We start from the raw sequence: 26971 nt of genomic DNA on the forward strand, positions 1-26971 counted from the left end.
GTGATGGCTCAGTGGATATGTGCGCACCTTCCAACGCATTGGTTCTGAGTTCGATTCCTGAAGACGTCTGAATTCCAAGATCCAGGTAAATCCAGTGTTCCAGGTAAGTGACCTCAAAACGTCTAAATACTGTGTACCAGGTAAGTGTCCACAAGATGAGACAAGTCAAGATGGCCTCAGTCTGGGTTCCAGGTAAGAGTCCACAGGATGGCGGCTGTACAGAGTCCAGGTGAGACAAGTCAAGATGGCCAGGTTCCATGTAAGACACATCAAGATGACCTCAGTCTGGGTTCCAGGTAAGTGTCCACAGGAGTGCAGCCATACGGAGTCCAGGTAAGATGCATCAAGATGGCCGCAGTCCGGGTTCCAGGTAAGACGCATCAAGATGGCCACAGTCCGGGTTCCAGGTAAGACGCATCAAGATGGCCGCAGTCCGGGTTCCAGGTAAGACACATCAAGATGTCCACAGTCCAAGGTAAGACGTGCAAATGTGGGGGAAGTTGGGGTATCAAGCAAGATGGCTGAATGTTGAGGTTCAAGCAAGATGGCCGAAATGTGGGAAATTTAACTTTTAGCGGACCAAAATTATCATTTTTACAACAACTTTTTCTATAACCCCTGCTTTTCCCATGTGGAGTGGCCCTTAGGGCCCAACCCATGTTGACTCCGTCCTACTTTACCCATCTGGCTGCGTTCCACACAGTCACAGACAGGATTTGAACTCACGCCCTCCTCTCCCACCTGCCTGCGATCCGCACAGTCACAGATGGGATTTGAACTCAGGCCGACAGGTTCTGCTACCCAGCAGTGCTACTCCACGAGCCACCTGTCCGCACAAGATTCCATTGTGTTTTTGGTAAATTTATCATGGATTATCATGATTGTTCAGCACTTTAAAGAGAAAAGGCACTTTTCAATCGCTGCTATGCCTGGAATCAAACCCAAGTCCTTTGGCCCACAGACTCAACTAAGCAGGAGTGCTACCCCATGAGCCACCTTGCCACACAAGATTCAATGTTGGTTTTGGTAAATTTATCATGGATTATCCTGCTACAGCTGAATACAAACCTCAGACCTGTCCCACATTTCCTGCTCCACAGGAGTCACTGTGCCACCCAACAGATGAGCATTGTCTTTTGTATCAACATCATCAACATGTTTATTCAGCACTTTAAAGACAAACGACATATTTCAAACACAACTAAGGCTGAATTCAAACTCAAGATCACAACAATCTATGCCAAATGCATTATCCACTAGGCCACCACGTCACATCAACAACTCCCTCTCCCTTATTTATATGGTATTGACCCGACACTCCATAGCAAACACATAGAGGAAGAGGCAAACACTGCCAACCATGGAGTCTCTGAGCTGCTCACTAACACTGCCCATTTGTTAGAGAAAACAAGAGGCTTCTCCAGCCTTCAGCTTGGGTTTCTCCAGGAGGCACAACAGTTGGGAAAAGCCCAGCTCTACGTGACACAGTTGGGAATTTGTATAACCTGGAAATGATTGCTCCCTTACAGGCTATGGAGAGCCTTGAGCAGAGAGAATTGTCACTGCAGAGTTAATAAAACTGAGATGTGGTTTAATGGGGCCTCCATAGAGGCTGGTCTGGATCTGGATAATATGTTCAAATTGTGCCCCATTCCTGCAGCTTTGTGTGGGAGAAAGTGTATGTAATGAATGAGGAGCATCTCAAAGCTACAGGTCCTTGTGCAGAGACCTGAACGTTCCCGTGTCCAGCATATACAAGGTTAAGTGTGAGGCCCATCTCCCTGGATGCCAACACCAGACAAATATTGATCAATGATTGCACAGAAGGAAGCTGCCATTTTGGGTGGAAGAACCTTATTCAACTGACACACACAGAGTCAAGCTGCCATTCACACACAACCACGTGCTCCATCCACTGCCAACTCCACGGCTCTGTTGTAGGAGACCCAGGAAATCTCTCCCAATTGGAGTCGGCTAAAACACAAGTCCAAATCCTTCCAGGAGAATGTTCTGTGGAGAGAAGAGACAAAACGAGAGAATTTCAGTAAGTGGCGCTGAGTCGGGAGACTTTTGTTCATTTTGACTTATTTAGTGTTTTATTCAGCAGCTCTTCAGTTTGCAATTTCAGCCATCTGGTTGCTAGGGTCCAGATTCCCATAGCAACCATGCACTGATTTGAATAAGATACTGGAATATGAATTGGAAAGGGCCTGTATAGAGAGATGAGTTATAAAAAATATCAATAACCATGGGCGAGGGGGATTTTTTTGCTTGGGGGGCTAAAGAAAGCTGACTTAAAACACTCAAAGGCTGGTTCACCTTTAAGTTAACTTTTAGCATGTTATAGAATGGCCAAATCTAAGCAACTTTTCATTTGGTCTTTATTTATTTTTTATAGTTTTCAAATTATTTGCCTTCAAATCTTTCCAGCTTTCAAATGGGGGTCACTGACCCCATCTAAAAATAAATGCTCTGTAAGGCTACTATTACTCGTCTTTTCTCTTCAGGCCTCTCCTATTTCTATTCCAGTCTTTTATTCAACATAGTTGCTAGGGGAATTTGGACCCTAGCAACCAGATTGCTAAAATTGCTGAAGATCTGCTGAGTAAAAAGCTAAATAACTGAAAAACCACAAATAAAAAAAATGAAAACCAATAGCAAATTGTCTCAGAATATCACTTCTGTTAACATTGCTTTTTTATTGTTCTTCTCTACTCTGTCCCACCCTGTCACTTCTCTCCCATTTGCTCTATTTCCACCAAAAAACAACCTTGTTCCCTTACTGACCTGCTGCTGCTCCAGTCATACATGTTAGAGCCATTGGGGGCAATAGAGGGATAGTTACTGCTCTACTTCAGTCAAGTCGAGGAAGCAGAAACAGGATTGGCTGGAAAACTTATTTAAAATCCACCCATAGTAATAACAATACAAGTGTAGCCTTACAGAGCATTTGTTTTTAGATGGGGTCAGTGACCCCTTGTTTGAAAGCTGTAATGAGTCAGAAGAAGGCAAATAATTCAAAAATTAGAAAAAATGAATAGAATAGAATTAGCCATTCTATAACATACTAAAAGTTAACATACAGGTGAACCACCCCTTTAATTCCTTTCCCTTCACGTCCTATAGATCAGCACATTACGGGTTAAATCCCCCCTCCCACTAGGTAGGACGATCAAGGACCAATCAGAAGTATAATTGCCAGCCTGGTAATTCGTGGGGAACAGAACTCTTGTGCTGTATAAGGGCACAGACTTGAAGAAACAACATGTTGTCCAGCCATTTCAGCTTGCAGTTATATGATGAATCAGGTAAATGATCTGAATAATGTTCCTTTCAGTGAAAAGCTCCTAATACAATGAGAGTTTACTATTCCTTTTCAGCCTGCTGTGTGTTTTGGCTTCACCGACTGTAAATCTTAAATAACCAAACTGAGATACAGGTATTGGACAGGTGTTACCAGGTCCCACTGGAAATGACATTTACTAATATATATATTCATTAAAATTGCTCACTTGTTGGTTCCTCACTGGGGAGGGGTCGCTGGTTCTCCTGCAGCTGAGGGGTCGGCTTCTTCTCTAATTACCCCCTAAGTCCCGGTTACAACCACGGAGTAGAAAAAAATCAGTGTGAATTGGTAAAGTGACACAGATACTCAGTATTAATAGTGGGTGCCGCAGTACAGGGGGTTTCATGTGTCCCTATTCACTATGTTAAGTTAATCATAGAATTAGAATGCACAATCTTGCTATATTATTACAGTTGGTACTTAGTATACTTAGTGTCTATATTACATACACTCATTGTATATTATTGTTGCTTTGGCATCACTATGTTGCATGTAGTTCTAGCTATAAATGTGCTGCTTATAAATGACATCAATACATGAGGGTACTGAGTGGAGACCTACCTTGTGTCTGGGGGGGCATCCTGCGGGGAGTTGAACAGGGAACCTGGTGTTCTATGTGGCCACAGGTGCTCAGTATTAGCCATTAGATTGGCTCTATAACTCCCTGCACTGCACCGACTCACTGCCTGTTATAAGTCAAGTGTACTTAGTCCCAGGTGCTCTGTTCCTCTAACTGGGGTTCCTTTGGCTCCTGTTCTTGTCCCCTGGGACATTCCTGGTTTAAACCCCGGCTTGTTCCTTCAGTTGCCTCACAATTCTGATCCTGTTATCTGTTTGTGACCCGGGCCAGTCTAAGTCCAGCCCTTGTGTTTGGGCTCCATTCCCTGATTATTTGTTAGGACTCTCTTGTGGCCCCGGTGGCAGTTGTTGGATTCTCAGGCAATAAGTCCTGGCGGTATCCGATTAGCCAAGGGCCGGGCACAAAGCCAAAGAGATTTTATAGGCAGAAGAGCTCACGAGACAGGAATCCAGTCGCTCCCCGGTGTTTAGGTTACTATATGTGACAGTCTATATGGTTACTCTGTCTAATGCATTATCTTCTAGTCTGCTCACAATTTTCTCTTCTTATATTACTTGTAACTTTAAAATGTATGAATTTATCTTGCAACAGTTGAAAGTTATTTTATCCAGTTCTGCACCTCAAACTGTAAGTTTACTCCTTCATTTCCTTCATTTAGTGCTGAACCCTAAAATACTTCAAGAGAGGTGAGTATATTCAGTGGTTATCGATATTTAGGTCAATATCATTATCAGGACAATTATGTAATTCCTCGTTAATTGGATTCTACTTTTCACTCTGAAATTGCAACATGGTCTTTATTTAAGGAACTTCTGCTGTTCTTTCATTGCAGTATAGCGGCTGTGCACTTTACCTTGGCCACAAAAATAAAGTTGCTATTGCTCCGAGGTAGCGGCTCTGATTAGTAGGGGCAGTAGCCTGTACGGGGCTTAACCTCTTGTTATTCCCTCCCTAAATATAGATGTTCTTCTTGGGAAGGTCCCAACGGTGCCCACTGTCATGTGAAGGATCAGGAAAAGAAAATCTAGGTAAGTATGATATGATTTTCCCCTTTCCTGGTCATCCCATAATAATAACTTTTTGTAAACTCAGAGATTATTATTATGCTGCCAGGGATGAGCAGGAAAGTGGCCAATACTATAACATCTGGCACCACAGGTAAGTCTCATCCCTCCTCTGCATTCTTCATAACATCTGCCATTATCTGCCTGCTACTCACTCTCATTTTTCTCCCTCCTATTCAGTTGCTGGGAAATAGGAATCCAACGACTCAGTTCTTCTCAGACATAAAGTTGTGATTAACCAGTGTTACTGTGTACCCCAATGTGGGTGTTGGACTGGGACTGCTAATTCTTATGTAAAGAGTGTGATGAATTGGATGATTTTGTTCCTAATAAAAGTCAGCCAAGCTGCATTGAACATTTATAAAGGTGGTGTCTGACTCCATTTGTGAACTTAATCTGTGCTGTGGCCTATGGTCTCACCTACCTGAACCACAAATTCCCCCACACACCCACGTCCCTTCTTCTTGCAGGATTGAGGCATATAGACTTTGCTAAATAATCTCTCCTATTCATCACCGCTGCTCCCCCTTTATCCACTTACTTTATATTCTTTATATACTTTATATTCTGTTTTCTAATGGCTTTCACGTCATTATGGGGTGCCTTATACCCCCTTTATACCCACAATACACGCACATCAGTAACATTCCCAAGGATTCATTACCTGTTGCTATTTATTCACCTTTCACCTCTCACACATGTTTAACTGGATGAAGGTATAAAAAGTTTCCCAGTGATAACAATGGTTACAGTGTAGAGGCTCATTAATGTTGGACAGCTCATCACATTAATAGGAGGAGATATTAATGATATTAATAATTATTTACCTCCTCCTGGGTCAGTTTCCCTCTGAATCAAGCGCCAGTTCCTCTGCCAAGTACAAGGAGCTATGACTGAGACTATGGACCACTTGTATATTAAATAAGTGGAATTTGTATAAATCCCTAGAAAAAGTTCCCATGCCCCCGGAATATAATGGTTGCTACTCCCGGCAGATACAACTCTCATGTGAATGATAATAATGGGGCGAACAAAGGCTTTCAATAATACGCCATCAGTGTGTAGGGCCTAAAGCATTGCACTGGGGGGGCCACTGTTGCTAGGGGCCACTGTTGCTAGGGGCCACTGTTGCTAGAGGACACTGTTGCTAGGGGACACTTGCCAGCAGTCATTTGGTGCAGGCTTGGAGCGCACACATCCCCTGGGGGTGCAGGAACATGTGGTTGGAATAAGGGGGCACTTGCAACACATTTCTAGGAATCAGAACCTTCAATAGAATCACAAGATGAAGACAAACACGTTTCCTAATCACAGGTTGGGGGGGTGCGATTATTTCAATGGACCCCCCATTTACAGTATATAAATCCCTTGTTGGCTATTAACCCCTTGTAAAATCTATTCCAACAAACAATCCTTTCTTCATATTGTTTCTATTTTTTACTTAACTACAACTCCCAGCATCCCCTGCTTACTAAATTAGAAGTCCAACCAAGCACAGAAGCTGTAGGCTTTATTATATTAATATTGGGCAGGAGAAAGAGGGTGGGGACTATTAGAGTGCAATTGGACCAATGCTGGATACAGTATGTTAGATACAGTCATAAACGTGCTGCGTCTCATGCACCAAATTTAGTGCAGTTAAGATGTAAGCTCTGTAGGCCAGAGGCAATCTCTTGGGCATCTAATTCTCACCATATAAAGTAGCAGGGTCCCACCTGCTGGCACAGATACATAGTGCAGCATGAAAAAATAATCTGCTCATAGTGTGCAGTGGGTCTCGGGCTAAATGGGGTCCCCACCACTGGAAACCTATAGGGAGCCGTGCAATGGAGAGGGGTGGGTGCCTTTGGTGCATGATCACTGGGCAGATGCTAGGCTGTATATGGGCACAGTTGCCAGTGGTTCACACCCAGGGGTAGGCGGGACTAATGATCCTGTTGTTATTCTCAATAGAGATGTAGGTGAGTGTGGGCAGCAGCTCTGGACCTGATTGGGCGACCACCCAGAGTCTGTGCACCTATCAGATCCACAAGATGTTCCGCTGCTTCTTCCTATTGGCTCTTCTTAGTGGGTGTGCCAAGTGTGCAGTGATCCCTGGTGAGTTGTATATGCCAGTCTGTTGGCACACACCCCAGATCTGTAAAATTGGGTTAAATGAGCCGTATGTTCCTTCCCAAAGTCTCGTGCCTCTGCGTTGGGCATGCACGACCGCACCATACGGGATGAGGATATTACAGGGTCCAGCCAGTGGTACAAATCTATCGGCCCCCAGTACTCAAGGTACCAGCTTGTCTTCCAATGAGCTTCCATAGGTAACTCCCAGCACCCTGGTGTGGGCTTACAGCTGGGAGTCACAGGTGTATGGCAGCAAGAGATTGGCTAATTCCTTCTATCCATTGCAGGCTGCAGCATGAAGAAGGCTCTAGCGTCTGGTGCCCAGTGGGTCTCCTCCAACCCGAGGACGTTCAGTTCCCGCAGATCGACCTCCACAACCTCCCCCTAGTGGTGCTTGCTGGAAACTTCAGGCAGGATTCCTAGGCCCCAGTCATTCCTTGACCAGTACCTGGGCACCAGCATTAAAGTGGACCTGTCACCCAGACACAAAAATCTGTATAATAAAAGTCCTTTTCAAATTAAACATGAAATCCAATTTCTATTTTTTATTAAAGCATTCATAGCTATTGTAAGCTCATTTAAAAATCCCAGCTGTCAATCAAATATTGTCTGCCCCTCCTCTATGCCATGGGCATAGAGGCGGGGCAGACAATTACTTTCACTTTCCATTCAGCACTTCCTAGATGTCACTGTTCTCCCCGCATTCCCCCGTTCTATTTAACATTTAATTGTGTAGCCAGTGCATGGAAATGGACAGCGGATCTCCCATTCTGGTGCACAGACAAGATTTTGAGATGATACAAGACTTGTCTTAATAACAGTGTCCACAAAATGGCTGCTGCCTGCTTGCTATCATTTTGAATTCCCAGACTGAAGGAAACACGATTCAAATAATTTATATAGTGTAATAAAAGTTAATTTTGCTTGACTAATGTGATAAAATAGGATTTTGAATAATTTTTTTGGGTGACGGGTCCCCTTTAAGGGATTCAATTGGCCAAAACAAAACATAATTTTAATCCCAGGTGACACTAGTTATGTGCCTCCCCCTGGCACCGCAGAGAATCTTGGAAGAAGATGCCACCGTCCTCCTCTCGTTCTACAGCTGCACCATCAGCAACTGTCACCTGACTCAGATCCACCAATCCCACCTCTGAGCGGATCTTCCCTCTGGACCTCTGCGCAAACTGCCCGAGCTTTCCCAGAACGCGGAGGATTCCGGTGAGACGCCAGTCACATGATCACATAGAACCATCACTGTAACCCCATGTGGTCTGTACCAAATAGGGTTGCCACCGTTTCTGGAAAAAAATACCGACCTCCCTATATATTTTTTCCCCTATTAATTATATTGGGATCAACCATCATTTTTACTGGCCAGGTGGCAACCCTAGTACCAAACCTGGAATATCATTCATGGACTGCTTTATATTTGGTGCTGTCAAGGGGGGCCCGGGCCTGGTACGACTGTACCCCCTGATGGTGGCCCTGACTACCCCTATTCAATAATTTAACCTCTTCAATACTAACCACCTGACACTTGCACTGATATGTTTGTGTTCAAAAAAAGATTTCCCCACAGGTGTCTGTGTCTTGGCCTCCTTTGTATTAAATTAGTGACAGATCTTTTATGTTCATTGATCCTTACTGTCACTTTCCTGGAGGTTTGACCCACATACATCTTCCCACATGGGCAATGCCGTATATCACATAATCAGTATTACATGCGCCATATTGTTTCACACATATTTTGTTACCTTTTAATGGACGAGTCACATACTCCCCCTTTATGATTGAATTACAGCAGTTTAGACATGGAAATGTACCTACTTTATGTAAGAACCGCGTGTCTTTCTCTATCCGTCACCAATTTATCAGCAACATTTCCAGCCCTTTTATAAGAAGTAAGGGCAGTTCTTACAGTATTTTCCCAATGTGGGATCTTTATGAACTGTGGGCCAGTAGTGATGTATAAGTGGATTCACTTGCTCTTAGGGACAAATGTTGAAACAAAGGGGATCTGCTCTACTTTCTTTTTCCTTATGGTTTTGTTTCACAGGGAGTCTCTTTCAATATGAAGTACAGGTATGGGACCTGTTATCCAGAATGTTTGGGACCTGGGTCTCGAATCCATAGTTTGGATCTTCATATGTTAAGTCTACTAGAAAATCATATAAACATTAAATAAAACCAATAGGCTGGTTTTGCTTCCAATAAGGATTTATCATATCTCAGTTGGGATCAGGTACAAGTTTTATTATTACACAGAAAAATGTGTATTATTAGATAAAATGGAGTCTATGGGACTGTTCCTGGATACCAGGTTTCTGGATAACAGATCCCATACCTGTATATGTGTTAAGATGTGGTCAGACAGGAGTGTCAGCTAAAGTCTATTGGAGCCTCCGCCAGTTGATGGATTGTGCCAGGCAACAAGGGATTTTTGAGGGCAGACAAAGGTGAAGCAGCCGGAGCCAAGCACTGCTTCACACAGGCCACTTCCACTAACTCACTGACATATGAAAGAAACATAAAGTAGAATCAGCTCTGCTGTGTTTAGCACAACTTCTCACATTCTATTTCAACTTTGCCTCATTCACTTATACACATGTATTGATCGTAGCCAATTGGGCTATTACTAATTAGGAGAGGTGTTGGGAAAAAGGAATAATGAAATAGAATGAATTCTTATTGGCCTTTGTATATACACAGGTGAAATAGATATATACAGATACTTACTTTACAGTACAGCGCTTCTCAGGGTCCATCTGTAGCATTAAAGGCAGAAGTTGGCAGAGATCGGAGGAATAATCAGCCATGGACTGAAGTGCTGGAACCACTTTCTCTAAGCACCGTGGGGTCACTCGTATCTCATTGAGTATGGACACCACCATTTCACCCTAGAAATAATAAAAATCACATCCCCATTAGTCTCCATTTACAGTTGCTCATAGTTACTCCATTTATTCAATAGGCCAGGGCTTTACAGCAATTAACAGGCAATTTTCCTTATTTTAATGAATTGTCCCTTAGGTAGAGCCTTTAATGTGCTTGTGTGTGAGACTTAGTGGATGCGCCTCTGGAATGAAAATAATCCCCCCAACTACCTCTAGTGGTTCTGTGGGATCCAAATCAGCTCATATTATATGGGTTCTCCATCCATTTGTGTTCACAGATGTCCCCTCAGTTTCAGTAAAGGGGTGATATATTTGTGAAGTGTTAGTGTTTAGCTCAGATGCAGTGAGATGCAGTGAATAGTTACAAAACAAGCACATTATATGCAGTGAGACGCAGTGTATAGTTACAAAACAAGCACATTATATGCAGTGAGATGCAGTGTATAGTTACAAAACAAGCACATTATATGCAGTGAGATGCAGTGGCTACTGATGGCAGATATTCACATATTCATCTCCCTCACTGGAACATTGTCACTCAAATACAACATGACTTTGTTTCCCACACACCTTAAAGGGCTGCTTCACCTTTATGTTAACTGTCAGTATGTAATAGAATGGCTAATTCTAAGCAACTTTTCAATTGCCCTTCATTTTTTTAATAGTTTTTGAATTATTTATCTTCTTCTTCTGACTCTTTGCAACTTTCAAATTGGAGTAACTGACCCCTTCTAAAAAACAAATGCTCTGTAAGGCCACAATTTTATTGTTATTGCTACTCTTTATTCCTCATCTTTCTATTCAGGCCTCTCCTACTTACATTCCAGTCCCTTATTCAAATGAATGCATGGTTGCTAGGGTGATCTGGACCGGTCCAACCCTGGATCATAGGACATAATATCCACTCACATCCAACATGTGTAAATTCCTTTCATCTACATAGGAAATCTGTCGTATCCTTAAGACATTCCTGTATATTTGTCACAATATCTGGAGGTTTGTATCCACTAATTGTGACAATGGCTGCAAAATAGAGCCCATACCTGATACAATGGGACTACCCGGGGGGTTAATGAGGCTTTTATGAATTTCTGGTAACAAATATAAAACATGTACACGTGGATGTGTTGTTGTGAGAAAAGCTCTGTTATTCTTAGTTATAGTACAGGTATGGGACCTGTTATCCAGAATGCTCGGAACTGTTTTCCGGATAATAGATTCAGGTTCGGACTGGGCCAGCGGGACACTGGAAAAAAATCCCGGGCCCAGACCTGCTCCCCAGATATTTACTGCACATTTGTGCGACATTTAAAGGGCGAGAAGGGCCCCCGGGGACTGCCAGGAGGGCCCTTTGTTTTACAGCCCCAGTGGACCCCCAAGGCTCCAGTCTGAAACTGAATGGATCTTACTATAATTTGGATCTTCATACCTTAAGTCTACTAGAAAATCAAATAAACATTAAATAAACCCAATAGGCTGGTTTTGCTTCCAATAAGGATTAATTATATCTTAGTTGGGATCAAGTACAAGTTTTATTATTACACAGAAAAAGAAAAGCACCAGAATCAAAGGCACATAAGGGGGAATGTAATATGTTTCGGTTGCACAAAGACGAGTGTGAATGTAAGTGACCATGTTTGCGTCATTTTAGATGGATTAAAGACGTCAGTGAATCCAACAAATAGTTTTTGAGAACGTTCCCAGTGGATGTAATAAAATTTCGCAAACGCGAAACCTTTTTTTGCGGCAGAATATTTAATGAAACTCCAGAGCAGGTGTTAACGCTAAACCTTCGCTTAACCAAAATGCGCAAATGTAATAATCGCTGGCGACTGAGTTTACATTACGAGCAGCACTAAACATTCCCAAAGGTGCCATTTTATATAACGCTTACGACTTTTAATTACATTCCCTCGTTAGTATGACATCATCCACCTGTTTCTTAATACACCATGTGGGGGGGGTGTGATTGTAACTTGTCATAATGCTCAGTATTACTTAGTTGTCTTATGGCTTCATTGATATGATCCCACCTATTTAATATAACAACACCTCTCCCTTTATTAGCCTATATAATCACTATGGCAACATTACTCTCCAAACTCCGCAGAGCTTTACCCTCATCACTAGTGACGTCCACTTTTTGTCAGACCTTTTGTTCCACCATTTCCCTGTTTGATGCACAACAATCCCTTCAAGTAATGATGGCGCATCATCAGTTCCATCTGCCACAAAATCCTATTTTAGGTTTAAATTTGGCCCCAATGTTCTCATTAATACACAACTTAGTTTTATTAGAACCTTCAACATGTAAATTTAAATTGTAACCTCTTTATGAATTAAAAAAAAAAATTCCAGTTAAAAAATTGGGGCCCATCAGTTCTCTCCACATAATCGGTGTATTCCCCGGTGTCATTTACCTTATGTTGGAGCTGTGTCTGCTCTAGGGACAGAAACACTGCTGAGCTATAGGCTTCCTTTGGGATCTCCTCTGTGTGACTCCACTTGTGCCGATGCCCCTGTGATGCCGGGATCTACCGTGTGACCTCTCTCTCCCCCACCCCCAGCTGATGCTGATTGCGCTCCTCCATGCCGCTGTGTGGGAAGTCCTCTAAATGGCTGGAGCTCCATTGTGACCTCCCAGCATGGCGCTTCTCTCTCTGTGCATCACATGGTCTACGGTGTCCCGGCAGTTCAAACTTCTAAATGCGTTACTGCCTCAGGGACCTTTCTTTCCAGGCACACACTTTACCAGCGGCATAATTCCTTGTGTCTCACTCAAATTTATTGAGTTTTCATCACAAAAAAAATATTAATTTTTAACTTTTCCATTGAATAATGAACATTATTCAGCGATATTTCAAATAGGACTTGGTCTGTGTATTGTTCCTTTAACACCAGCAATTTCCTCCTGTATTTTATTCATCTCAGGCTCCCAATCACTGATTGCCACATCATAGCTCCGCCTCTGATATCATGGACCCTCCCCTGCTGCATCACAGACCCACCCCCATTACATCCCAGAGTTCCACGGGACAGGAGGTGGCAACCCTTTCTTTGGCGGCTCAGGACTTTGCGCATCACTTTGGCGCTATCAAGGGGGGCCCGGCTAATTTGAAAAGTGCAACACAGTCGGGCCTTCCTTTAGGCACAGGCCTGGTACGACTGTACCCCTTGTGCCCCACTGATTTTTGTTAGATTGTATTCTTCCCCTTTGGCCTGTAGATGGACATTGTATAAAATAGTATAAAACTATATGACCTCAAAGTGATCAGTCGCTTGAGAAAGGGCCGTGTTTGTGCCTAAACGTTGTTGCTTGTTGGACATTCCAGCCATGTAAACCAATAAAGACTTTTTAAATTGATTCTACGGATGGTGCTGTGACTTCTCTTGATACCTGAGCCGTGTCCTCATAGGCAGGGGGTGAATTTTTTGTTTGGGGAGGCTAAAGATGGGCCATTCATAGACTGACCTAAAGCTAATGTGAGACTTAGTGGATGCGCCTCTGGAATGAAAATGATCCCCCCAACTACCTCTAGTGGTTCTGTGGGATCCAAATAAGCTCATATTATATGGGTTCTCCATTAGATATTCACATATTCACATATTTACTTTAACTGCCAGTATGTAATAGAATAAAACTATGACAAAGTGCAAAAACATTCAAATCACAATTTGCTTTTCATGGGGAAAGAGTTATTTCTGCAGTTGCTTCTGTTCCTAGTCCCTCCTCAACCCGCCTATATCTGTGACTTGATTGGCTAATTCTACTGTCTGTCAGGAAAGAATAAGATCCAATCAGAGTGCAGCTCTTTACAATAGAACGGGAGGTTGCAGAAAGTAAGCTTCAAGGTCCACTAGACTCAAACCTCAACTTTCTAAATACAAACAATGAAATATTCTGCCTGGTAAATGGCGAAATATAAATAAAAATCCACAAAACCAGATGTATGTCTTTAACCCTTTACAGGAACTAAAAGACAGTTCATGCACATTCTCTATACACTGGGACAGAGACTGACCCACAAGAGCTTGGAAATAGATTCCTTATTAAAAGTTCTGTCTCACTGTGTGAACATTATATATTTACAGAGAATGGGAAGTTTATATCAAGTGATGCTTTAGCTCAGACGTTGTTTAGTCGTCTGGCAACACTAAGGTTTTGAGTTCAAATCCAGCCAAAGCCCTGCAGTAAATGATTCCTTTAAAGTGCAGTCTCACTGTGTTTGATCTATATATTTACTAACAACGGGGAGATTGTATCAAGTGATGAAGATCAGACGTCACAGTGAGGTTGGACAAAATTACTGTTAGTTATATTTGTGGCACATCTATATATTCATAAAGAATTGCTGTTGAGTCTTGAATGACCCAATAGCGCAGGGGTAAGTTGTGAGATTTTTGCTGTAAGGGTCGTGAGTTCAATTCTTACCACAGCCCTGCGCTTAGTGATCACTTTAAAGCGTTTTAGAACGATATAGTTACTAAGAATCGGGAGATTGTATCAAGCGATCAAGATCTTGTTTTAGTTATATTTGTGGCAGATCTATATATTTATAAAGAATTTAAGCACAACCATAACTGACGCTATAGCGCAGTGGTAAATACTTTGTTTTTCATTGTAAGGGTCGTGAGTTCAATTCTTACCACAGCCCTGGACTTAAAGCTGTCTCGATACTTTATAACTATATAATTACTAAGAATGGGGAGGTTGTATCAAGAAATCAAGATCTTGTTTTAGTTATATTTGTGGCAGATCTATATATTTATAAAGAATTGCAAACAAATATGAAACAAGCCAATAGTGCAGTGGAAATTTCTTTGCTTTTCGTTGTAAAGATCGTGAGTTCAATTCCCACCACAGCCCTGGTCTTAGATGCTGTCTCCATGTTTTACAACTATATATTTACTAAGAATTGGGAGATTGTATCAAGCGATGAAGATCAGAGGTCAGTGAGCTTGCATAAAATTAGTGTTAGGTATATTTGTGGCAGATCTATATATTTATAAAGAATATCGGCTGAGTCTCGAGTGACCCAATAGCGCAGCGGTAATTTCTTTGCTTTTCGTTGTAAGAATTGTAAGTTCAATTCCTACAAGTGATCTCTTTAATATATATTTACTAAGAATGGGGAGATTGTATAAAGCCATCAAGATCTTGTTTTAGTTTTATTTGTGGGAGATCTATATTTTTATAAAGAATTACATTTAAAACTCAAGTGAGCCAATAGAGCAGTGGAAACTTATTTGTTTTTCGTTGCAAGGGTCGTGAGTTCAATTCCCACCACAGCAGTAGGCTAAGTGCAGTCTCAATGTTTTACAACTATATATTTACTAAGAATGGGGAGATTGTATCAAGCGATCAAGATCTTGTTTTAGTTATATTTGTGGCAGATCTATATATTTATAAAAAATCGTAGCTAAATCTCAAGCGACCTAATAGCGCTGTGGTCATTTCTTAGTTTTTCATTGTAAGGGTCGTGAGTTCAATTCCCACCACAGCACTGGGATAAGTGCAGTCTCAATGTTTTACAACTATATATTTAGTAAGAATGGGGAGATTGTATCAAGCCATCAAGATCTTGTTTTAGTTAAATTGGTGGCAAATAGATATATTTATAAAGAAATGCAATAAAAGCTTGCATGACCCAATAGTGCATCCGTAAGTAGTAGGTTTTGCATTGTAAGGGTCATGAGTTCAATTCTTACCACAGCTCTGGGCTAAGTAAACTCTTTCAAGTGCTGTTTCAATGTTTTAAAACTATGTATTTACTAAGAATGGGCATGTCTGTAACATATAATAGAATATCTCATTGGAATTGTGTGAGCCTTGCAATGCAAGAGTTCTGGGTTCAAGTCCTGTCAAATCTCTTTTCTAAATGTTCATTTAAAGTTCTATCACAACTTTTTTTGACTATATATTTACTAAGAATTGACTAATTGATATCAAGTGATATGATGGTCCAGTGGAAGTGTGTTGGCCTTGCAAAGCATGGTTTCTGGGTTCTATTCCTGCTAAAGCATGGGTCTAAATTATTACTTTAACGTTCTAAACTTATTTGAACTATATATTTACCAAAATTTAACCAATTGAAGCAAGCGATGTGATGGTGCAGTGGATATCTGAGCACCTTTCAAAGCAATGGTTCTGAGTTCGACTCCTGATAAAGAACTGAGCTAAATAATTACTTTAAAGTTCTGTCTCAACTTGTTTAAACTTAAATTTACCAAAAACTGTTAATGACAAAACAAGCGATGTGATGGCGCAGTGGATATGTGCGCACCTTCCAACACAGTAGCTCCAAGTTCAACTCCTGAAGAAATCTGAAATCCAGGTAAGTTCAGTGTTCCAGGTAAGTAACCTCAAAATGTATAAATACTGTGTGTGCAGGTAACTGTCCTCAAGACGGCTACAGTCCAAATACCAAGTAAGTGTCCTCAAGATGACCAAAGTCTGGGTTCCAAGTAAGGTTCCGCAAGATGGTTGAAGTCTAGGTTCCAGGTAAGACATATCAAGATGATTTCAGTCCGGGTTCCAGGTAAGACATGTCAAGATGGCTGCGTTCCAGGTAAGACACGTCAAGATGGCCGCAGTCTGGGTTCAAGGTAAGACATGTCAAGATGGCCGCAGTCCGGGTTCCAGGTAAGAGACGTCAAGATGGCCGCAGTCTGGGTTCAAGGTAAGACACGTCAAGATGGCCGCAGTCCAGGTTCCAGGTAAGACGCGTCAAGATGGCTGCAGTCCGGGTTCCAGGTAAGAGATGTCAAGATGGCTGCAGTCAGGGTTACAGGTAAGAGACATCAAGATGGCAACAGTCCAAGGTAAGATGTGCAAATGTGGGGGGAAGTCTGGGTATCAGGCAACATGGCTGAATATCGAGGTTCAAGCAAGATGGCTGAAATAAGGATAACTTAATTTTTAGAGGACCAAAATTCTAATTTTTACCACAACTTTTTCTATAACCCCTGCTTTTCACATGTGGAGTGGCCCTTAGGGCCCAACCCATGTTGAGTCCGGCCTACTTTACCCATCTGGCTGCGTTTCACACAGTCACAGACAGGATTTGAACTCACGCCCTCCTCTCCCACCTGCCTGCGATCCGCACAGTCACAGATGGGATTTGAACTCAGGCCGACAGGTTCTGCTACCCAGCAGTGCTACTCCACGAGCCACCTGTCTGCACAAGATTCTATTGTGTTTTTGGTAAATTTATCATGGATTATCATGTTTGCTCAGCACTTTAAAGAGAAAAGGAACTTTTCAATCGCTGCTACACCTGGAATCAAACCCAAGTCCTTTGGCCCACAGACTCAACTAAGCAGGAGTGCTACCCCATGAGCCACCTTGCCACACAAGATTCAATGTTGGTTTTGGTAAATTTATCATGGATTATCCTGCTACAGCTGAATACAAACTACACAGCAGTGTTACCACAAGTCACTGTGCCACCCAACAGATGAGCAGTGTCTTTTGTATCAACATCATCAACATGTTTATTCAGCACTTTAAAGACAAACGACATATTTCAAACACAACTAAGGCTGAATTCAAACTCAAGATCACAACAATCTATGCCAAATGCATTATCCACTAGGCCACCACGTCACATCAACAACTCCCTCTCCCTTATTTATATGGTATTGACCCGACACTCCATAGCAAACACATAGAGGAAGAGGCAAACACTGCCAACCATGGAGTCTCTGAGCTGCTCACTAACACTGCCCATTTCTTAGAGAAAACAAGAGGCTTCTCCAGCCTTCAGCTTGGGTTTCTCCAGGAGGCACAACAGTTGGGAAAAGCCCAGCTCTACGTGACACAGTTGGGAATTTGTATAACCTGGAAATGATTGCTCCCTTACAGGTTATGGAGAGCCATGAGCAGAGAGAATTGTCACTGCAGAGTTAATAAAACTGAGATGTGGTTTAATGGGGCCTCCATAGAGGCTGGTCTGGATCTGGATAATATGTTCAAATTGTGGCCCATTCCTGCAGCTTTGTGTAGGAGAAAGTGTATGTAATGAATGAGGAGCATCTCAAAGCTACAGATCCTTGTGCAGAGACCTGAAGGTTCCCGTGTCCAGCATATACAAGGTTAAGTGTGAGGCCCATCTCCGTGGATGCCAACACCAGACAAATATTGATCAATGATTGCACAGAAGGAAGCTGCCATTTTGGATGGAAGAACCTTATTCAACTGACACACACAGAGTCAAGCTGCCATTCACACACAACCACGTGCTCCATCCACTGCCAACTCCACGGCTCTGTTGTAGGAGACCCAGGAAAATCGCTCCCAATTGGAGTCGGCTAAAACACAAGTCCAAATCCTTCCAGGAGAATGTTCTGTGGAGAGAAGAGACAAAACGAGAGAATTTCAGTAAGTGCCGTTAAGTCGAGTGCCGCCGGCCGACAGGTTTCAAGAAGAGACTTTTGCTCTCCTGACACTTATTCTCTGGGAAGCGGCCATCTTTGGTTCCAGGCTTTAACCCTTTCAGTGCCAGCACAATTTTCCTGTTTCATTTGCAGCTGTTATTTGTATATTTTGTGCTTTCTCACTTTAGAGGCATTTCCTGGGGGGGGGGGGGGTTTCCTAGGAAAATAAGAGAATCCCAGCTTTCTAAATCTGCCTGTGTTTTTGTGCATTTCCACTTCTAGAGCAAGATTTACAGATCTATATAAAAAAATTGCTATTTTTCATGAAATAGAGATTAATACCAGAAAAATTATATTTTTTAAATCTTTTCAGAACTTTAGCAGTTTCTAAAAAAAAAAAAAATGTCTGAAAATTGTGAAAAATCATCCACACAGCATTGGGTACCAAGAGAAATCAAATTGACAATATTACTCTGGAGAACTGAGTCAATCAAACTGTGATCCTTTTATTTAGAAAATTGGACAAGATGTTTCAGATCCTTCCTCAGGCGCTTGTGGCAAGAGTGTGCATAGCCCAAATAGCCAATTTCTAGCCAATATTAAAAGCAACAAGCGTGTCAGCTCCTATGTGTGGCCAGACACATTGCAATAGCAGTTTAGAAAATGACTTACACAGTGCTGCCATCAAGTGGCCTGCTCCGAGAATACACCAAAGTCCAGATGAAAACTGCATTGTATTAAAGGCATATACATCACAGCAGGTGCAAGTCCCCTACCTGCCACATTATAAGTCCATAGGCAACTTCACAAAGTCCATAAATTCTGCAAAAAATAAACTGATACCACATTAGAAAAAGCATTTATAGCTTTGTGCATCATTCAAACCAAATGGTTCAAGTGTATTTAGCATATCAATCCATTTAGCTTTACATTGTAATAGCAACTTCTTTCTTTCACCACCTCCAGGGGCTGAAATAAGAAATTACAGGGCCCCGTGAAACAAAATTTTCTGGGCCCCCCGGTCCCCGCCCACCCCACAGTATAAAGGCCACATAGACATCAGTGCTAAAAACCTTAAACCCCCTCTCAAGTTATAAAAAACCATTAATGGTCAGGGGCCCCATAGAATATTGTAAAAAAACATTGGTGGCCAGGGGCCTATAGAGAATTAAAATAATACACTGGTGGCCAGCGGTTTAATAAAATAAAAAACACATTGGTGTTCAGTGGCACTTACCTTAGGTTCTTCTTCCTTGTCCTCGGAGATGACACTTTCTTTAGTTTCATCGACTCCTTTCATGGCTTTGGCTCTGGATCTTGGGACCTTAGATCTTCAGGACTGTTTGCTGTGCCCCTCTCCCCCTTTTTGTGTTCCTGGGGCTCCATGTCTGTGTGTGTGTCTGTGTGTGTGTGTGTCTGTGTATGCGGATCAGCTCCACTTCTGACTCAGGGTTACTGTTGTTAATAAATAAAGAATGCCCATTGTATTCAGTAGTGAGATTGTGAGATGCTGGGAATTGTAGTTTCACAGCAGTTATTAAATAGAGACATGGGAGGGGGACTCAATAAAAGATTATTATCTGGGGGCCCCAGGACTGAGCAAAGAAACCCAGTCACTTCCAGTTAAACAGATCTCCCAGCAGCCATTGCAGGGTCAGGGCACGACTCTCACTCTCTGCCGCCAGAACCTCCTCAACATGGGGCATCTCGGGGGCCACACTGGCCTCTCTCCTGCTGCTCCTCTCTACCCCCACCGCCCTGGGGCAAAGGCAGAAGAAACCACCCCCGGGTCCCATAGACAAGATCAAAGCTGTGGGCAATTTTGATCCAAATCGGGAAAGTGCAGCACCCAGCCCAGTACATTATGGGGGAGAGGGGTGATTTAAAGGGGTGCCTGGTAATGTAATGAGAATCCTACACAAGTAAGAGGGGGAGATTAGGGTTTTACTAGTGCCTTCTGTATCTAATGGGGAAAGATATGGCATGTGAATAAATAGAAATAAGGAATGCTCTGGGCTCACATTAACCCCTCATTGGCTCAGTTCACAGGGAAGTGGTATCTCCCGGGTGCAACTACCTGAAGCAGAACAATCACCACGTGGAGGCCACCATCACCCAAGTGACAGCCTCTGAGAAGCCCAAATTGGGGGACACGCTGATCGTTAGTACCTTCCGAAAGCTTTAAGTAGAGCTGGAGGGCTCCAGACACAGGCAGATACAACCAATCACAATGGAGGAGGTATCCCCTCAGTAAAGGGATGGAGATTAAACAGCAGTACATAGAGAACAAGCAGAATTGGGGGTAAGTGTCGCTCACTATAAAAGTGGGGCAACTTGTCTCATTCCCTGGGTAACTGGATCCACCCCTCAGTTGTTAGCTTTATATTCTCTGGGCTTCCTGCTTCTGGGTTGCTCTCTTTCCCATGGTCAGAGAAAGGGGCTCCATCTAGTGGCTGTATCCAGGAAGTGCAGCAGCTATAAAGCAAACACAAGGGGGAGCAGTGTGTAGGCAGGTAAGTACCTGAGTGTGTGTGGGATTGTTGGATTATGCAGTAGGTTGGCACAGTGAAGCCGTTGGCCAGTAAGCAGTGCAGCGAGGGGGTACAGCGGGCCCATAGACATGATAATGAGAGTTACACCATCCTGTACTACCAGAGAAACTGAGCATGAAACTGTACTATAAGTGCAAATACTCAGCCAGATCCCCCAAACTGCACTGGGGGGCGACACACAACTGCTTCATGCTGTGAGCCCCCGACTAGCAGTTGGTTTGGTGCAACAAAGTCATGTATTAGTGGCTGAGTACAATACACTAAGGTCCCTGTGCTGTTTGCTGCTTGTGGCCTGACTACCACCCACTATCTAACAGGGTCTCTGACTTATTATTATATGTCTCAGGGCAGAAGACGGAGCTGAGCAGGGGCTGGGCCTGGAATCCCTGTACCCCTTCCCCTCGTATGGTGAGTAACCGGCTACTCATATGAGCCCCACTTACAGCTCTGTGACCCTTGTGGAGCCCAACGTACAAGTGAGGTGTCTTGCACCCCTATTATACCCTGGTTCTAATCTCGATCCACTTCTTGTCCCCACTCAGTTTTCTGTGAGTCGGCAAATCAGTTGTAAGATTCCACCTGTTGCTATGTAACAACTCCCTGCTACCCCACTGGGCCCCCAATAACTCCCGTCCCCCCTGCAGTCTGAGGGTCTCATTCCTTAATAGTTACCCCCGCCCCATGTAATAAATCTGATTGTTTCCTACTGTCCCTTTCCCATTACAGAGGTGCCCAAATGACTCACTGCCAATAGGAAAAGGCTCAGTCTGGAGGGGACATCCTGCACCTACTCACCCTATGGCACCGACTGGCACCCACACTGACTGGCACCCACACTGACTGGCACCCACTCTGACTGGCACCCACACTGACTGGCACCTGCGCTCATACAGAACTGCAATGTATCTCATGTATCCAATAATACATTTCCTCTGTATATAATCAGTTATCCGTATCTCTCTATTATACACATTATATACATATTCTTGCCATGAACTGGCCTACTGAGTGCAGCAGATATATAGTGCCATTTGTTGGCTAAGGATAGTATTGTAGCAGATGAGTTCTGCACTTTCTAGCCTGCTAGCCGCAATTACCCCACCCCCTACTCTAAAAACAGGGGTACATACCTGCACTTTCTGTAGCACATGTTAGTTGTCGTTGCGCAACGTGTCTGGCAGCACTGGGAGGGGTCACGGTCGTGCAAACTTTCTGAGCATTCACAGAACCCCTCAGTGACTTCTTATATATATATATCCTTATGATTTACAGTAGGGGGCTTCATTAAGCCCAACAGACCTTAGTTTAGAAAGCAGTCGCTTATGGGGCACAGTATCAAACATGACCTATCCTCCATAAAGCCATATATAACTGTATAAAGTGTAAGTTCTGAAGGTACATTCACCGTTGCTAATAATATATGTATAACACTGATACCCCCCCTCCTCCAGTCAGGCTTTTTCACCCCCGGGGGAAGAGATAAGGAGATTACAGGTAGGAATGTGCCACATACAGGTGCCAGTGCCAAGCGTTGCTATAAGAAGCCAGTGAGTCACAGCAGGATCCGTGGGATTATTTGGGATTAGTTGGGATTAGTTGGGATCACGACTGCTCCTGCTGGGCCTGAGCCCAGAACCTAAAGTCGGATAAAGGTAAAACGTTATTTTTATGACATAGGGATAAGGGGGGGGCTGTGCTTTAGGGATTGGGGGGCTATTAGCCACAATGAAGGGGTCAGTGGCTCCCCAGGCTGAACCCCCTCACTGGATTCCCCTGTCTCTGCACATTGTACATTCCCTGCTGCCCGGGTGCTGCTCCCAAATAACAAGGCCTGGCGGGGAGGCAGGAATGTGCCGGCGCCAACAAAAAACACTAATTCCAAAATAACAAACAGCCAGGGATCAGGGGGGCAGAAATCCCGGCCCGGGGGAACATTCTGGGAGAAACTGCCCCATGCGATTTAACCCAAAAGTGACCGGCATTAAACTGGGGGCATAGTTGAAAGATAAAAGCCAATCAGAACTGTCCAAGTTGTTCCAGAACCTTCTGCCCTGTACTCCCAGCACCTGTACAGAACTGAGAGCAGAGCTAGCAGGGAGTCCTTGCAGGGGGTGTTGGGCACAATTCAAAAACTATGAAAGGATAAATCATGAAGACCAATTGAAAAGTTGCTTAGAACTGGCTATTCAATAACGTACTGAAAGTTCACTGAATCAAATGATTTGCCTTCTTCTTCTTCTGACTCTTTCCAGCTTTCAAATGGGGGTCACTGACCCCATCTAAAAAATAAATATTCTGTAAGGCTACAAATGTATTGTTGTTGCTACTTTTTATTACTCATCTTTCTATTCAGGTCTCTCCTATTCATATTCCTGTCTCTTATTCATATCAGTGCATGGTTGCTAGGGGAATTTGCCCCCTAGCAACCAGATGGCTGAAACTGCAAACTGAAGAGCTGCTGAATAAAAAGCTAAATAAGTCAAAAACCACAAATAATAAAAAATGAAAACCAATTGTCTCCGAATATCCCTCTCTACATCATACTAACACTAACTTCATTTAAAGGGGAACAATCCCTTTAACACTTTTTTGCACTTTTTGCTTCAATAGTAAAAAAAAAGAGGTTTCAGAGCAAATGACAGAGACAGATTCATGTGAAAGCAAATTATTTCACCCCCTTCAGTGATGTAATAGCCCCGGCCTGAGCCCCCAGATTGCAGTTTGATGGCCCCTAATGCAGTCAGTGAGTTGCCTTTGTCCTTATTACCCCCCCCCCCCGGAACATTCCATCACATTCTCTGGCCCAGCTGGGAGTGGGCAGGAGGGGGCCCAGGAGTTGTTGGGACTTGTTCTAATCCACCCTCTGGGGTCACATGATGCTTCCCACTGGGTATAAAGGGGAGACGAGGGGCTCTGGATCTCAAACAGCAATTGCAGCATCAGCAGCCAATCATGATGAGGATTCTGCTTGCTCTGAGTTTGGGGGTCGCTTGCTGCAGCCTGTGGGTCGGGGCTGAGGTGCAGGTGCAGCCGGATTTCCAGAAGGAGAAGGTAAGTGAATCCTCTAGGGCGCATCCTAGTGAACGTCGCGCGGTTAAGAACCCCATACCAAACTCATATTCGTGTTTAAACACACGCCTGAATCCAGTGCCGCACATCCACAACTACGCTCTCCAGTCTGCGCCTCCAACGCTATCACGTAAACAACTTCCACGCACGTACATCACTCACAACTATCTCTCAAGCGCCATTCCTCCTTTCTCACATGCTCACTTCGCTCCAACGATGCGCGATTAAGCTTCGATCTCTTCTATCTCCACATCTAAGCCGTTACGAGAGTCCTAGAAGGCTCACTCGGGCAACGACCAAATCCGAACCTCAACCACCTACCCAGCTATCCAGCCCTATTCCCATTCCTACGCTTGCACATTCTGCTATCTGGATCCTTCACTGCATCCCTGGGACATCGTATCATCACTCGAGAGTAGCGACAAGGTACGCTTCGATTGATGTGAGGCGACACCACCCAACTACTTAGTGGCGTTACACAGGTGCTCTACGTCCCAGCACATCATTCGTCCTCATCCATCCTATGCTACACTCCATTGATACACACGCTCGGCTCATCGACCAGCTTCCTCGCGGCGCCTCTCACCTCAGTCCACTCTCGCGCTCGCTCAGGGCGCCCTGTATCTTCATCTGGGCACGCCTCCTGTAGTTCCTTATAAGGACCGGCCTGCGCGATGGCACGTCACCTTGAACAGCTCAACTTCACTATGCTGACCCAAACTCCGAATGATCTAATGTCCTGTTTAGGTCCCTTAGTGTCGCACACAGCTGGTACGCATCGGCCTGGCCTCCAATGTCCAACGTTCAAGGACAGGAACAGAACCACATGCAAGATGTGCACCCACCATCATTCAACTCCCACCCGATGGGAACGTGAGGGTCACAGCTTACTGGGGTATTCCCCAAGTGAGTACAAAGAGGCATGAAACATGCATCACTTAACAGCCTGGCCAAATCACAGAAAGCAGGGATATACTCCCAGCTTGCAAGTTTGTGCTATAAGGAATCCGAGGTATGGCAGCTCCCTGCCTTCCCATATGTATGAAATACAAATATACAGAGAAGGAATGTTCTGCGGGCACACAATAAGCTAGTACCCTCATACTGTTACTGTCTAAGGAATCAATATCCGGCAACCCCTCCTCCCATATTGGTATAAATACAAATATACAGAAAGGAATGTTCTGGGCACACAATAAGCCTATACCCTCATTACTGTACTGTGCTAAGGGCAAGTCAATTATGGCCACCTCCTCCCATATGTATAAATTATAGAATTATACAGAGAAGGAGATGTTCTGGCACACAATAAGCTATACCCTCCATTACTGTACTGTGATAAGTGAATCCCAATATGGCACCTCCGTGCTCTCCCATTATGTATTAAATACAAAATATAACAGAGGATAGAGAAGAATGTTCTGGGCACCACAATAAGCTACGCCCTCATGTTACGGTGTAGCTCTTAAGGGAATCAAATCTCATGGGCGCAACTCGACCACTCCGACTCTATCCACCAATGATCGCGCCTATACAAGATACCCACACCGTACTACCAGACCGATCAAGGACCATCACGTCTCGTGTGCGGTGCAATCACCACAACATCACACTGCTCCTCATGCCCCCTCCTCATACTGTCTGCTAGCCTCGCCTCTTAACGGGCACCATCCCAACCTCCTAACTCATCGCGCACTCCCTCCCTAGTCTTATCCGCTATGGTTCAATCCACACACCTACAATCACCCTACCTTACAGAGAAGGAATGTTTCCTGGTCATGCACACTACAATTACACCGCCATCCTACTCCGCACCACTCGGCTACGATATACCTCTCGCTCACTCTGTCTAAGGGGAACCAACCACCATTCTCATACCGCGATGCCTATCCTCTCCCCCCGTACCTCTTCAGACGCAGCGGTAGACTGCGAACTATCATGACACATCAAACTCAAGTTTCATCTAACAGGAGTCACGAGGCGAGTGCAATTCGTATCATCGCATTAGCGCACACGAATTACTTCCAAGCCCACCCGATTCCTCAACCCGCGCTCTCCATAGTCTCCTCCTTTATCCACGCCTGACCAAAATCATCGATCACTGGTCCACTGCTTTACAAGATGCGGCACGTCTCCTAGGACGACACTATCCCACCCAGTACAGCGACCACCTCCCTCCTCACTCCCTCCGTCACTCTCTATGCCTTCCATAATAATCAAAACACTACTCACACAGACGAACTAGCGCAACCTTCTACATCGGGTCGCACCCAAACACGAGGCACGCCGACTTGATACACCAACTTCCTCCTTCAGCACCGCCTCCAAACTCGTCTACTTCGCTGCACGGCATGGCCTCGGCGAGCATCGCCAATTCCGTCGAGACACATCGATGGTCCTCCCTATGACTTATCTCTGCATCAGACCGCGAGCTAGCCTCTTGCTGCTTTCGCCCCAGCGCGGGCCTACAACCGCTCATGCAAAGCCCTCCCAGTAACTACGGATCATCTATTTAGACAAGGGACATTTATAGCGACAGTCCGTGTGCGCCTAAGCTGCGCTCTTACTACTATAACTCGGCATCTGTTCCCGCTAACAAAGAGCATCATATACTGCACACGAAAGACTATGGTACCGTTCATGTTTGCGATCCGGCCAGGGCTTCGTGATGACCTTTTCCTGCGCATTACCTACCAGCCTTGACATAACGAGTAGACTATAAGTCTGCTGTTGTATATATGTCGCATGCTCGCGGCCATGTATATCTACTTCGTCACCCAGGCTATCTTCGGTCAGTGACACAACGACATCACGCCGCTGGCGAGTGTACACGATGCACATTCACCTGTCCGTCGTCCACCCCGTCCCTTACGCTGAATTGTCTCGAACGACCCTCAGACGTGATCGGATTAGCGGCATCCACTTCATCCCATCCTGTTCTAACTGTACCACCAGCGTCTGAAGGACCACCA

General features: G+C 44.1%; 2 long non-coding RNA genes across 4 annotated transcripts; one reads left to right on the forward strand and one right to left on the reverse strand.

Annotated features, from left to right (window-relative positions):
- Window positions 1-884: 884 nt before the first annotated feature.
- Window positions 885-13592, reverse strand: LOC121396850. Of its 2 annotated transcripts, none has more exons than XR_005963184.1 (4): window positions 12423-13592; window positions 9845-10005; window positions 3513-7577; window positions 885-2010 (listed from the first exon to the last, which is right to left on the reverse strand). It is a non-coding gene; the product is annotated as an uncharacterized LOC121396850 (long non-coding RNA). The 2 variants fall into 2 exon arrangements; XR_005963185.1 differs by having other exon boundaries at window positions 3513-3586; window positions 12423-13579.
- Window positions 1921-5313, forward strand: LOC121396851. 2 transcript variants are annotated; one of them, XR_005963186.1, is made up of 5 exons: window positions 1921-2044; window positions 3127-3308; window positions 4585-4612; window positions 4888-4954; window positions 5171-5313. It is a non-coding gene; the product is annotated as an uncharacterized LOC121396851 (long non-coding RNA). The 2 variants fall into 2 exon arrangements; XR_005963187.1 differs by lacking the exon at window positions 4585-4612.
- Window positions 13593-26971: the final 13379 nt, after the last annotated feature.

Source organism: Xenopus laevis, chromosome 8L, assembly GCF_017654675.1.
Source record: "Xenopus laevis strain J_2021 chromosome 8L, Xenopus_laevis_v10.1, whole genome shotgun sequence".
NCBI lineage: Eukaryota > Metazoa > Chordata > Amphibia > Anura > Pipidae > Xenopus > Xenopus laevis.